The 13453-nt window shown below is 36.5% G+C and overlaps 1 pseudogene; it reads right to left on the reverse strand.

Annotated features, from left to right (window-relative positions):
* Positions 1-11991: 11991 nt before the first annotated feature.
* Positions 11992-12827, reverse strand: LOC149188906 (uncharacterized; annotated as a pseudogene).
* Positions 12828-13453: the final 626 nt, after the last annotated feature.

Genomic DNA, 13453 nt, shown 5'->3' on the forward strand with positions numbered 1-13453 from the left:
TACAGCATTTCCAGGAACAGCGTGGTGGTGGCGAACCTTCGTTTAAGAGGAGGTGCAGGGGGGCAATCTTCCTCTACCCGGCCTTTCTCCTACAAGGATGCAGTCCACTCTGAGAACCCCAAACCACCGGAAGCCCCTAAATCTAAGGTCTTCCTGGTTGACAAGATCGAAGAGGTTCCCTTTGTTGAATTCATCCATGAAGAACTGGCTTCCCAGCAACAAGAGTTTGTTGAAAAAGCCATCATCTGCAGATTCAACGGTTTGTGGCCGCGTTCTCAGGATCTCTATGCATGGATACATGCAAACTGGACACATCACTGTAAGATCTTTTTCTGTTCGAAAGGCTATTTCATTGTTTTATTCAAAGACAGTAAGCACTATGAAAAGGCCTTAGAAGAGGGCCCGTGGTTCATGGGAAATGCAGGGTTATTCTTGACTCCTTGGTTTCCAGACTTCGATCCAGCTACTGCAACCATTACCAAGACTCCGGTATGGATTCGGCTTCCAAATTTTCCTGCCCACCTATGGAATACTCGTGTCTTCAGAGTTATAGGAGACACCTTGGGCAGCTTCCTCTGTGGAGACTTATGGCGAGAATCTAAAGGTCTCTACTCATATGCAAGAATATGTGCGGAGTTAGACCTGAGCAAAGGTCTTCCAGAACAAATCAACCTTAAGATAAACGACCTTGTCTGGACCCAGACTCTGGACTACGAGAATACAGCTTTTCGGTGCCGCCATTGCCATCAATCTGGGCATTTGCAGAATACATGTCCATCTCGACCGGCAAAAAAGAGCAAAGCCAATGCCTCCAAGCCCAAGCCCAAACGCTGGACTCCCTGCTCTCCTCCTCCAGTGGTGGATCTTGGTTCCTCCAGCTCTGAAGATGAAGACAGCGATGAAGAATTGGAACAGGTCCCATCGCCCGTGGCCCCCGCCACCGATGGTTTGGCGCCTTCCTCTGACTCAGCCATTGCTCAGAAACGTGTCCATTTGTCCTCCTCCTCAGATTCAGAAAAGGAGAGCTTCCCCAAGGAGGGAACCCCGGCGGGGGATCCCAATCTTCAAGTTGTAATCGCTCATCCACCTCAAAATGGTTGGGTTGCAGTCAAAAATCGAAAAGGGAAAAAACCTCGTGTTGGAACCTCTACCCTCGCAGGGTAGTTCACTTTGTTTCTCTCAGCTTCTAGTGTCTTGTTGTACCTCCTTGTTTGCATAGCTCCTTCTCCGGAACTGAGGTTGATAGGTCTGTCATTTCCGGTTGCCGGTTCTTGCTTCTTTGAGATGTACCCTCTTGTACAATATTTTCACTTAATAGATTTAGTCTTAATTTAGAAAAAAAAAAAAATACCCAAACTTATTAAATGTAAAGAATCAAACAGAACAAAAATATTACCATAGTTCTCGGGATTCTTTATGATGTCAAACAGTGTATTATATCTCAGACTAATAATAGGCCTTCAAAATATGTAATTCAATTAAAAATACCCAAACTTATTAAATGTAAAGAATCAAACAGAACATAAAATATTACCATAGTTCCGGAGATTCTTTATGATGTCAAACAATGTATTATATCTCAAACTAATATTAGGCCTTGCGAACAATTATGTGAAGGAAAGGCCCAATATGTACAATGGGCTCGCAATGTTGGACAAAATCTCAACTCTGAGGATGATTTCTTCACCAATCCCACCGTTAAAGCCTACTATAAGAACCATGTTAAGGTAACAAAGCATATAAATGTCTTCATCTGTATCATTATGTGTAAAGAGACTAATTTGTATACAATAGATACACAAAAAACTAATCAAATATGTGTTCATCAATGTGTTTTCCTGCAAACTTTATTGACTAGAGTGAACACCATTACTGGAATGGCCTACAAGGATGACCCTACAATCTTTGCCTGGGTGCTCATGAACGAACTTTGTTGTCAAAGTAATCCTTCGAGGAGGACCATCCACGTCAAATAACGTCTTTTGTCTTTGAATAGAAACTAGAAAGTGGAAAACAATTGTAATCAGAGATTCAATCCAGATTGGTGTCTTTTAAGATCTCATTTCTATGGTTGAACATCATTGTTACTTTTAGTAGCTCTTCTAGATTCATAGTTTGGTGGGTTCTATAAAAACACAATTGAATGAATTGTACGTTTTGGGCGATAATATTGTAAGCAAGTTCTGTGGGATGGAAAGAATCCCAAGATATGTATTTTGATGCATCAAGGCAGACAATCGTAATGGGATTGCACCTAATAGATGCCTCCAGCAAACCCGTTCCACAACAACCTCTCCTCACTTCTTCAAACCCTTCAACACATTAATTTATAAACAGTTGGTAAGTTTTGCACATACATGGCTTCAAACTTATTAGATGAACATTATTTAATTTTAGATTTAAGAATATTTTTGAAAATTTCACAACTATTTGACTTCATTTATATGCTATTAGATTTTTAAAATATTTCAAAATATGTAGTTCAATTAAAAATACCCAAACTTATTAAATGTAAAGAATCAAACAGAACATAAATATTAGCATAGTTTCGGGCATTCTTTATGATGTCAAACAGCATATTATATACATTAACATAGCCCATTTTAAAACCAAGAAGTGTGGGCTTCAAGGTTTCTAATAAAGATGCACATTTTTTATCAAATGAAACGGCAACATCATTAAACTCATCAACGCATGCGCCACAGGTCAAGTTATGCAGAGTAATTTGTGAAGGCAAACATCTGAAAGCAGGAAGACCGATAATGGAAAATAGGGTGGTACCTTTCTTGTAAATATTCTGTCACAAGAGCCATGGTATCATCATAAATTTGGTATCAGAACCGTATTTGCATGTAAATTTTGTTAAAATTTCTCGATTATTTTATCATCGATTTTACTAACAGCTGATCAATTCATTTGTTATCAATGTTCTTATTATAAAAACTCAGAAATATATGTAAGTGATTGAACGGGGACTTACACCTGCTAACTACAGTGAAAACTTGTGTAGAATCCAGTGTTTTGGATGGGAAACTAACAAACCTTCTCATGGGCCCTCACTAACTGATTGTTCCTCTTTGTTGAAAACATTTTGGCGCACACAAACAGATAATACTCATTGGATTAGTAGTTGAATGATACAAATTTTGCTCTATTGTCTTCTCTGTCTTTAAACAACAATAATATATAGTTTATATCACTGACTTTCAGATGGCATTTTGGCAATACAATCGTAAATGGAAGATTCAAGTCCTTTGATTTCATGGATATTTATCATTGCATAACTGAGTATATGTTCGACACCTTCATGGTGTTTTACATTTCTATTGTCCATTCAAGTGAGATCACCTATTATAGCTTCACATTGTTATGCATGTCTAATCTTGAAATAACAAGCACTTAACTTGTCAAAATGAGTTCGAAATTTTTCATCTCTACTTATCAGTCCTAGCTAAATTCAACCTTAGGAAATCTCCCCTTAGGTAAGGAAGTCCCTTCTTAGCCTTAAAGCAAGAGGCAAGGCCTTGGCTCTCCCATTGGCTTGGGACTTTTTCCTTAGGAGAGGGTTCAAGAAGTAACAGAAACCAAAGGTAAGTCACCTTAAAATCTTTAGATATGTTGCTTATAAGGCTGTTATGGGGGAAGTAAGAGTGAATCTGATGCCATCGTAACAAACTATTGTGTGTTTTTATGCTTTGAACAAACAATGGAATATAGGCTCTTCAATCATTATAGAAATTAGGTTGTCGTGAGCATGGATGTGAGAATAGATGAAAAATATGATCAAAATCAAGTTATTTCAACCTCAAAAATGGATGATGACCACCAGTTTGAAGTTAAAAATCGGCTGGTCTACAAAGAGAACAGGTCAAGTTATGCAGAGTAATTTGTGACGGCAAACATCTTAAAGCAGGAAGACTGATAAGCGCAAATAGGGTGGCACCTTCTTTGTAAATATTATGTCATAAGAGCCATGGTATCATCATAAATTTGGTATTAGAACTTTGTTTGCATGTAAGTTTTGTTAAAATTGCTTAATTATTTTATCATCGATTTTACTAACAACAGATCAATTCATTCCTTATCAATGTTTTATTACAGAAATATATCGAAGTGATTGAACAGGGACTTACGCCTGCTAACTGCAGTGAAAACTTGTGTAAATCCAGTGTTTTGGATGGGAAACTAGCAGGCCTTCTCATGGGCCCTCATTGGCTGATTGTTCCTCTTTGTTGACAACATTTTGGCACACACACGGATAATACTCATTGGATTGGTAGTTGAATGATACAAATTCTGCCCTACTGTCTTCTCTGCCTTTAAACAACGGCAATAGAAAATTTATATCACTTACTTTCAGATGGCATTTTGGCAATACAATGGTAAATGGAATATTCAAATCATTTGATTTCATGGAAATTTATTATTGGGAGTGTGAGTTTCATGCTTGTGCCGAGAAACAGAATGTGAACTATCCTTGTCAGAGCTTGTTGCTATATGGGTAGCACTAGCAAATTTACTTAGTTCTTCAAGCAGGTCATTAGGAAGTTTCAACAGTTCTGGTTCTGATTGTGTTGGAGTCCATTCAATGTTCATATTCTTTTGTTATTTCTTTCATAGGCTTCATCTTCACTTCCTCACTAGGTTTTCTTAGAGATAAATTGTCAATACTCGTCGTATTAACACAACAGTTGGGGTGTAGTTTTGCTGCTACAGTTGCAAATCCTTTACCATACTTTGCTACAAATAGCTTGTCAATAGCTAGAAGTTCTGGAATGTCAACACATCTTGAAGTTGTGAATATTAAACTTGAAAGAGCTTCCTGCAAATCAACAGGACATTTCCCCTGGGATTCAATGATTTGCAGTCATGCCATAATAGATTCACAAAATAGTTCAATGATATCATATGTCACTATGATATTTTACTCTCTTAATATATGTTCAACTTGGATCCTCGCACTTGGTTCCTCACCAGATTGGAGAAGAAGAGGCAACTCCCTCTTCATAATCTGCAGCTACATATCTCTCTTGTTCCTGTGTAGCGTTATGTGTGACATTGTGAGCCTCAACAAGGTATTGCATTTTGAAGATTTGGAACTTTTCCCAAACAGGATGCCTTTATTGCAAGTGAACATGGAGGGTCGATTGCATAAGGAGCATTCCATGTACGTCCATTCACATGTTGATGTTGTCATTCTTCCACACTTTATGTCTTACGACGTTTCCTTTGCAACATTTGGTGCAAATGCTAGTATATATTTATAAAAATTAAATAGATATTGAATTAGAAATGATTAGATTTCTAAATATCAATTTCTTATATATATATATATATATATATATGTATACGTATACTTTAATTAATGTTTGTATTTTTTTATTTCTTTTTTTTTCTATTAAGGAATTTATTTATTTTTTTCGTTGCAAGATAAAGAGGGTATGTAATATATCTTATATTTCTTTAAATGAAATTAGAAATAATGAATGATGACAACAATTAACAACTTTAAAGTTTTAAATCCCCGTGGACATGATGCAAACTAGAGAAGGAAATATGTTCTTCCTTTTCTAAAAGGATTATGATGCTAGATTATGTGAATTCAAAATTACATCTTTATGGCAAGTTAATAATGAAGGTCAATATTGGAAACGTTCATTTATTAGTTCTTTTTTTTAGTAGACATATTCCAAAAAACAATTGTTGCAAATATCAATCCCTTTATCTTTTTTATTCAGAATCAAATCCAATTGGAAAAGATCTTTCATAAACATGTGTAGGGTGTTCATAAGTTTTTCTTCGAAGAGGAATTGACGAAAACATCTCCATGGACATTGTTTATTCTATTAATGATAATATTAAGAATGCATGATTACGTGTATGTAAGAGTCAAAGATTTCAATAAGATGTGTATTTAAATGGTTTATACAAAGATCATGAAAAGGTAAGAAGTTGCAAATTTGTTACTTGAAAAGGTTATTTCTAATACAAATATCAAAGTATTTATGATCCAAATTTAGTATATATTATAAGCGATTTCGATACTAAATTAAAGAGACCTAATGCCTTTCATGTGCATATTCTTAGTGGATAGAGTTGGTGAATATGGCTTTCTTTTATTTTTTGGAAATCTACTATTAAAAACATCCAAAAGCCTAAGATAAAAATTTGATTCATATGAAACACCATTAAAATAGAATTATCATGCATATGCTAAGAGATCCCCTTTTAAACTTTGTTTTAGATATTTAACACTAGCGTCATTTAATATTGTATATAAACATTATAAATAAAAGTAAGAATCTTATTTGATGAAGAGGGTTCCCTAGACATGTTAGGAACTGTATTTGTATCTAGTTAAAAGATAAAATGCCTCATAGTTCAATGGTTCTTATTGTTATCTATATTGATTAAAATTTCAAGTGAATGATAGAAGATGCTTCATTACGACTGTCATTAAATGACATTTATTGAGATTTAAAAATTGCTAATCATGTGAATGGTGTTATTTATAAAATCTGATGATATTATTAATATTTAAAAATTGTTTGCTCATCTGAAAGTGAATGTGAATGGAGTTATTTATGAAAATATTAAATATTTATGAAAATATGAAATTCCGGGTACATGTGAACAGTCACCTAAGAAATGGAGTACAATATGTTCTAAATTATGAAATATCTAGTATATGTGAACATTCGTCGAAGAAATGGCATACAATACAATGGCTTACAATACAGTGATGTACAACATAGAGATCTATGATGTTGCGTGCATGGTACAAATAAATGAATGAATGGACATCCTTGAACATCGGTGATTTGACGGGCTACGTGTCCATTTTTTATTTGAAGGAAGAGGATGAAATTGAAGGTCTGTGATTGACTGGGTTGAACAATGTTTTCTCACCCAAGCTCACAGAGAAAACGCCTTTCAACATAATTACAAAGTAAGATGTAAGTGTTATCATTACAAAGAAAGTGTGAAAGTGTGTGCCCCAAGGGTTATCATTAGAAAGTGTGAGTTGTAAGTCCTATCATAACAAAAAATGTTTGAGTCGTGAGTCTTACAAGTGAATATTAAGTGCATTTTTATGTGATTAATGTGATTTTATGATAGTGAAATGTTTTGAAATAAAAAAATTAAATGGTTAAATTAGGTAGGTTAATAAGTCAATTACAAAGATATTAGGGTACGATTATGAGATCATTTATAAGAAGGGAAAAAAAATGCAACCATAAATGCATTTTTAGGAGACGTTAACAAGGTTCTTCTTTATGCACTCTCTATGTTACAATTCAATTGGGTGGAAGAAACAAGTCTAAAAATGCAACAAAACCCTCATATCGAACCACTAATTCCACAACTACAATAGGTTCCAAAGAACACAATGAAAACACAAGTGATCAGGTGCTCAGTATTTAGCTCAAAAATCAAAGTTATTAGATTGGCTCGAAAATTATACAACTACGTATGTCTCGTCAAGACGGTCGCAACGCAATTCGTTTCATTGAAAATGGAGTCTGGAGGAAGGAGAAAATGCATGCTATTTGTTTTCCTAAACAGCTAAAAAAATTGCATAATAGGACAAAATGATGACATGGTAGTCCAGTCAGCAGTCCAGTCAGCAAGGGGAATCTTCTTTAGTTTTCGCTCAATGGGGTTATGACAAGTGTCACTTCCGGATTCGCCAATTTGGTTGTGTGAAGGTGAAATTGCCTAATTATACTAAATTGGAATTTGAATTTGTTTTTATTTAAATATTATTATATATTATATATAATTATTATTTATATTATATAGTTTTTTTAGCTATATATTATATTTAATATTATATTATATATATGAACTATTAAATTACAAATCCAAACTATAACCAAAGTCTGATGGCACAATTTAAATGGAATATAATATAGTTTCAAACTATGTCAAAGGGCAACAAAATATGTGAAATGTGCATATATATTTGGAGGCAAAACCTTTGTATGGGATTGGCGGAGGCGGGTTTGAACCCGTGACCTCCCCCTCCCAAAATCCATGCAACATCATTGGACCACAACGGATATGTTTAATGTGACTACAGTTTTGCCAATGGCGGGGAAGGAGGGAGCCAGCCCTGTGGGCCAACTCCCACCCCATGCGACCACGTGCCAGAACTGAGGGCTGCGGCCAACACTATGTGTGCCCCTAATCTTGCTTAACGGTTAATTAATACCAGTTAACATTAATTAATCTGAAGATTAAGTTGGCGGAGATATTGGAGGGAGCGCCAAATTCAGCGGGACTGTCAGTTTTGGCGGTGTTAACTGGAGTCTCCTCCAGATTTAGCGGGGTTTCCTAAGGAAACATTGAATGCAACATATTTGGAGCAATTTGCGACCAAATTGAGCTTAGAAAGAGGTTTTCTTGGCTAATTTGGACATTCTGAACACATTGGTGTAGGTATTAGGAGCCATAGAGCTTTCTAAACATCATTTTTTCCACATTGAGCTAATATAGAGGCCCAAGCCATGGAAGCTGGACCAAGGGGATGTAACCCAGGAGGGGTGAACTCCTTCACCAAAACATTATGTTAATGTGTCTCTTTGATGGTTTGCTGCATTGTACATGTTTGTTGTTCATTATTAGTTTTTGAAACTATTTTTCTCATGAATGTCTTGTTTAACTTAAGGAAATTTACATGTTTGTAAGCACCAAAAACTAAGGAAACTTTAGCACAAAAAAAGCAAGAAGCAAGCACATGTTTATAAATCTGTAATTGTTATTAGCATAGTAAAACTAATCATACAAAATCATATCAAGTTAGTATCAGAGAAAAGGTTGAATTGCTTGATTGCTTGAGTTTGTGCAATTAGGGTTTTAATGGTTGCAAAATTGTGACACTTACAAGGTTAAAGTTGCAGAGAGGAGAAGGTAAGCTATTGGTTGCAAATCCTGAGGTAATGCCTAGAAGAAGAAGAAGAGCCACAAGGCCACAATCTCCACCACCCAAAGTTCCAATTCCAGCTGCACTTCAAATTCCTCAAGTTTTGCCTTCAATTGAGATTGAAGAGGTACAATCAATACAAATCTCTGAGCCTAAATGCATAGCCATTATCTCTGGAGAAAGAAAGCCTAAAGGTCCCTCTTCAGAAGAGGAAGAATTCAAGAAATATTTCTATACTTTGACTGATATGGTTAAAGTCCTCTATGAAGAGAAGAACACTAGAATGGTTGCAGAGAGTTCTAAACCTCCACATGGAGAAGGAAGCTTAGAGGACAAAAAAGATGAGAAGAAGGATTCCAAAGGGAATGGTGGAAAGCCACCTCCATCTCCACCATCCTCATCATCTTCCTCATCATCTCCATCATCTCACACAACATCATCTTCCACTACCACCACTGAAACTGCCCATACTCATTCCAAAACCCCAAAAGGAAAAACTCCATTACTGAAATTGGACATAAAATTTGAACTTCCCATGTACAATGGAGAGGTGAATGCAGAAAGGTTGGACAATTGGATTCGACAGTTGGAGGTATACTACAGAATTAAAAACCTTCAAGAAGACGACATAAAGATCCAGTTGGCTTCATTAAGGCTAGAAGGAGCTGCATTAGTTTGGTGGGAAGCAAAGTCTCAAGAGGAAATGAGAATCCACGGTAATATATCCATAACTTGGGTTGAATTTCTTTCTACAATTAAAAGACAGTTTTATCCTTTATCCTATATGCAAAAATCCATTATGAGTTGGCAGAATTTTAGGCAGCTTAAAGGCCAAACAGTCCAAGGTTATACAGAGGAATTTAGAAAAAGGGATTTGTTGTTAGGAGTGAATTTGAATTCCCAAGATACACTGCTGAAATATATTGGGGGTTTACATTCCTATCTTAAACACATTATTCTTATGTTCAATCCAACTAATTTTGATGAAGTATGTGCGCAAGCCACACATCTTGAATATAGAGAAAAGAACACTTATGAAGAGAGTAGTAATAAAAAACCACCCAAGGGTAAGGAGAAAGAGAAAAGAGGAAAATGAAAGTGAAAGAAGAATGCAAGTGTGAAGAAATAAGGGGAGAAAATCACATGCAAACATTGTTCCAAAGAGGGGCATGATGAAGCCCACAGTTGGAAATTGCATCCAGAAATGAGACCAAATAAGTTCAACAATAAAGGAAAACATAAAACCACTGCTATCACTCAAGAAGATTTAGGCTTTGAATCAGGTGATGAAAACAAAATCACTATCATGGGAATCAAAGGAAAACAAGATATTGCAAGCACTAGTTCACAAAACTGTAATACTACTACTACTCTAGATGAAAAGAGACAAATTGAGTTATTTCATGTTAGGGAAATATCTAAACACACCAAGATTGACACACTCTTCAATAGTGTGTCACAAGCGAATCTAATCTCTGAAGACTTAGTCAACAGATTGAATCTTGAAACTGTACCCTACCATAAACCATACCCTTTGGGATGGATAACAAGAGACACGAGTTTACAAGTTACAAGAAAATGTTTTTTTTAAGTTTGCAATCACTGCAAATTTTGTTGATGAAGTAGAGTTAGTTGTGGTACCGCTTGATATTTCAGGTGTGGTGTTAGGTAGTTCATATTTGTATGGCTGGAAAGCAGTTTTTCACTGCCATGAAAACAAGTATCACTTGTTCAAGGATGGTGTGGAGTATATAGTGAGAGTCCATCACAAAAAAGTTGAACATTTCTTTGGCTAATGCAGTGCAGATGAAGAGACTAGTGAATTCAAGTAAAAGTTTAGTACTTCTCATGTTCAAGCCAAATGATGATATTGTTTATGAAAATGTTGTTGCTTGTAATGTAAGTTTCAATTCTTATTTGGTTGGTTCAGTTCATCAGATTGATGAAGTATTTCAGGTTGTGAAAGAATCGTCATTCAAGGAGAAAGAAACTTCACATGAAATATCTTTGCAGCAAGAGGTTTCTCTTTGTGATGTTAGCATGCAAGGGTTGACAAAATTGCAAATTGTAGAGACACCAAGGCAATGCAAAAAATTGTTGAACAATGGGCTCATTCAATCATCCCTTATGCCATGTTGTGCACTGATGGCTATGGTGCCAAAGAGGAATGGTAAGTATTTCAAGAAAGAGGACAAAAGGAGTAATTTTCACCAAAGAAAAGTTGTAAAAAGAGGTTAGTGCAAGAATATACATAACACCAAACAAGAATGGTTTGTATGGCGTTTAATGTTGTATGTTCTTTATATCACTTCAATTACATACATGTATTTGAATCTGTTGGACACCTAATCCTTAATGGGTTAGTGTGGAAGCCGAATAGACAAAAGGAGTCCAAGAGACCTTGGGATGTGCAACCCAACGGTCAAACCATGTACTATAAATGTATACCACTTGTTAATAAAAATGTATTCTCATGTTTTATCTTTCAGATTATGTTGCTGCCATGTGTGTCTAACATGGTATCAGAGCAGGCGTATTCCTGCCCTGCATAATTACTTTGAGTCATTTGTTCTATGGCCTTTATGTGCAGGTCATTTCTGCCATCACTTATGCATTTCATGAATATTTACTCAACTAAATTCTAGCTGCAACCTCTGTGATTTCTCCAGCCCTATTTTTAGCATTCCTAAAATTAGTTGTAACTCCTTGTATCAGTTTTTCTACCATATTTTCTCTCCGGGCTCTGTGCGCTCTCTGGGCTCTCTGCCATATGGTATTTTAATCATTGTCTGCGCCCTCTGCGCTTTTTGGGCTGTACATAATTGTCCGACTGCATTTTCTCTTCGCTCCTAACAGTTGGCACGCCCGTTAGTGGTTTGGAATCTCTGACTAAATATGGGTATCGAAGTATAGAAGTTTAAAATGCAGCGAACATATGATCTGTAGCGCAAACATTTGGAATATGGCTTAATCAGCTCATGCAAGCATTTCATCCAAAGTGGAATTAGGTTTTCAATTACCCTGGGAACTATGCTTACCTTATTTCGTATATCATGAGATACTTTTCAATATGAAGAAGCACTGTGCTGCGTAACATTACCTAAGCGTGCTTTCTCAACAGTTCCCTTCCTATGTGAACAGGAAAATATCTCTCATTCTTGATTGCCATTGTTAGCCAATGAACTGAAAATTTCATTCTAGTTTTGTATCGTCTCTTCCCCATTAACCACCTCAAATATAAGTCCCTTTTTTCCCAGGGGAATCGAGTGACTCAACACAAATTGCTGTGGCATCTTCTCTGCTAAGAGTTCCATTCCCAGCACAACCCTCTTTGAAGTTGAAGCCACGCTGATTGCCAGGCTTATCTTGCAATGAACCTGCTCTCACTATTGTGTATGGAACTCATGAGTTTATAACAGCTATCTCACTTGCCTCAGCTAACCTTTTAGCTTTTTCATTCATAAAACCTTGAATGCCACCACCACTTCTAAGCACAGCCAACTGAGATAAGAGAATGATATGTTCTATTCCTTTCAGATTTTCATCTTCTGCTAACATGCCCATCTGGCAAGTTTTGCTATCACCATCCGTAACCAGCACCGCATCTCGAACTTCAAAGACAGTTTCCTCGATATCTATCCTCCTTGTTGCCGACAAGTCCATCTCTTGGAAGCTGATCTAGTGCCCCATACCATTTTCTTAGATTTGGTCCTCCTTCAATGTAATCCAGCAAACGTTCTCCAAAGGAAAGAGGTCCAGGCTGCTTCTTCTTATTGTTGGATGAGCTGCTTGCCACCCATAATGTTTTGACACGGTTAATTCTGCTTTGTGCAATTGTAAACCCAGATTCTTTGCATTTGTGTGGAGGCAATGAATGCATGCGATACAGAAACAAAGCCATGTTTTGAAATGGGATTGAACGATTATGTTCAGGCACATTGATTGAATTTGGGATGGAATTGTTGGCATTATGACATAGGTTTGGCACTATGGCACAGGTGTTGTCCTTGATGGCACCTCGCTCAGATGGCAGATCATTGTTCAGGCTCTCAGTATGAAAGAAAAAGAGGTACACACAGGTTTCCTTTGACTAAGTCGCGTATACACGCGGGATTGCTGATCAAAAGTCGCGTATGTGTATGCACGCACTTTCATGCACGAAAAAGCGCGTACATGTGGGAAAGCTTATTTTTAGGACCATGGTATTTGGACCTATGGTTTTGGACCTTGGTATTGCGTTCGAAGTATTGAACCCAGGTTTTGGGTCCCCAGTATTGGTTCTCTATGGTTTTGGACCATGGTTTGGGTAAGGCCTAAGACTATAAAAAGGAGAAGATCATTTGGCAAAGGTATTGACGAAAGTATTGAATATCTTATGAAGAGCAAGATCTGGAATACTGGTGATTGGTTTATGGTGTATAGCTGAATCTGAATCAAGAAGGAACCTGAGCGCAAGAATATGGATAAGTTCTATTGATGGGTCAAAACTCAAGACTTGAATAGTAGTATCTTTGTGTGTTTTTGATC

Source organism: Pinus tabuliformis, chromosome 3_1 (assembly GCF_031772625.1).
Source record: "Pinus tabuliformis cultivar Carrire ecotype Pingquan chromosome 3_1, CPIR1, whole genome shotgun sequence".
Taxonomy (NCBI): Eukaryota; Viridiplantae; Streptophyta; class Pinopsida; order Pinales; family Pinaceae; genus Pinus; species Pinus tabuliformis.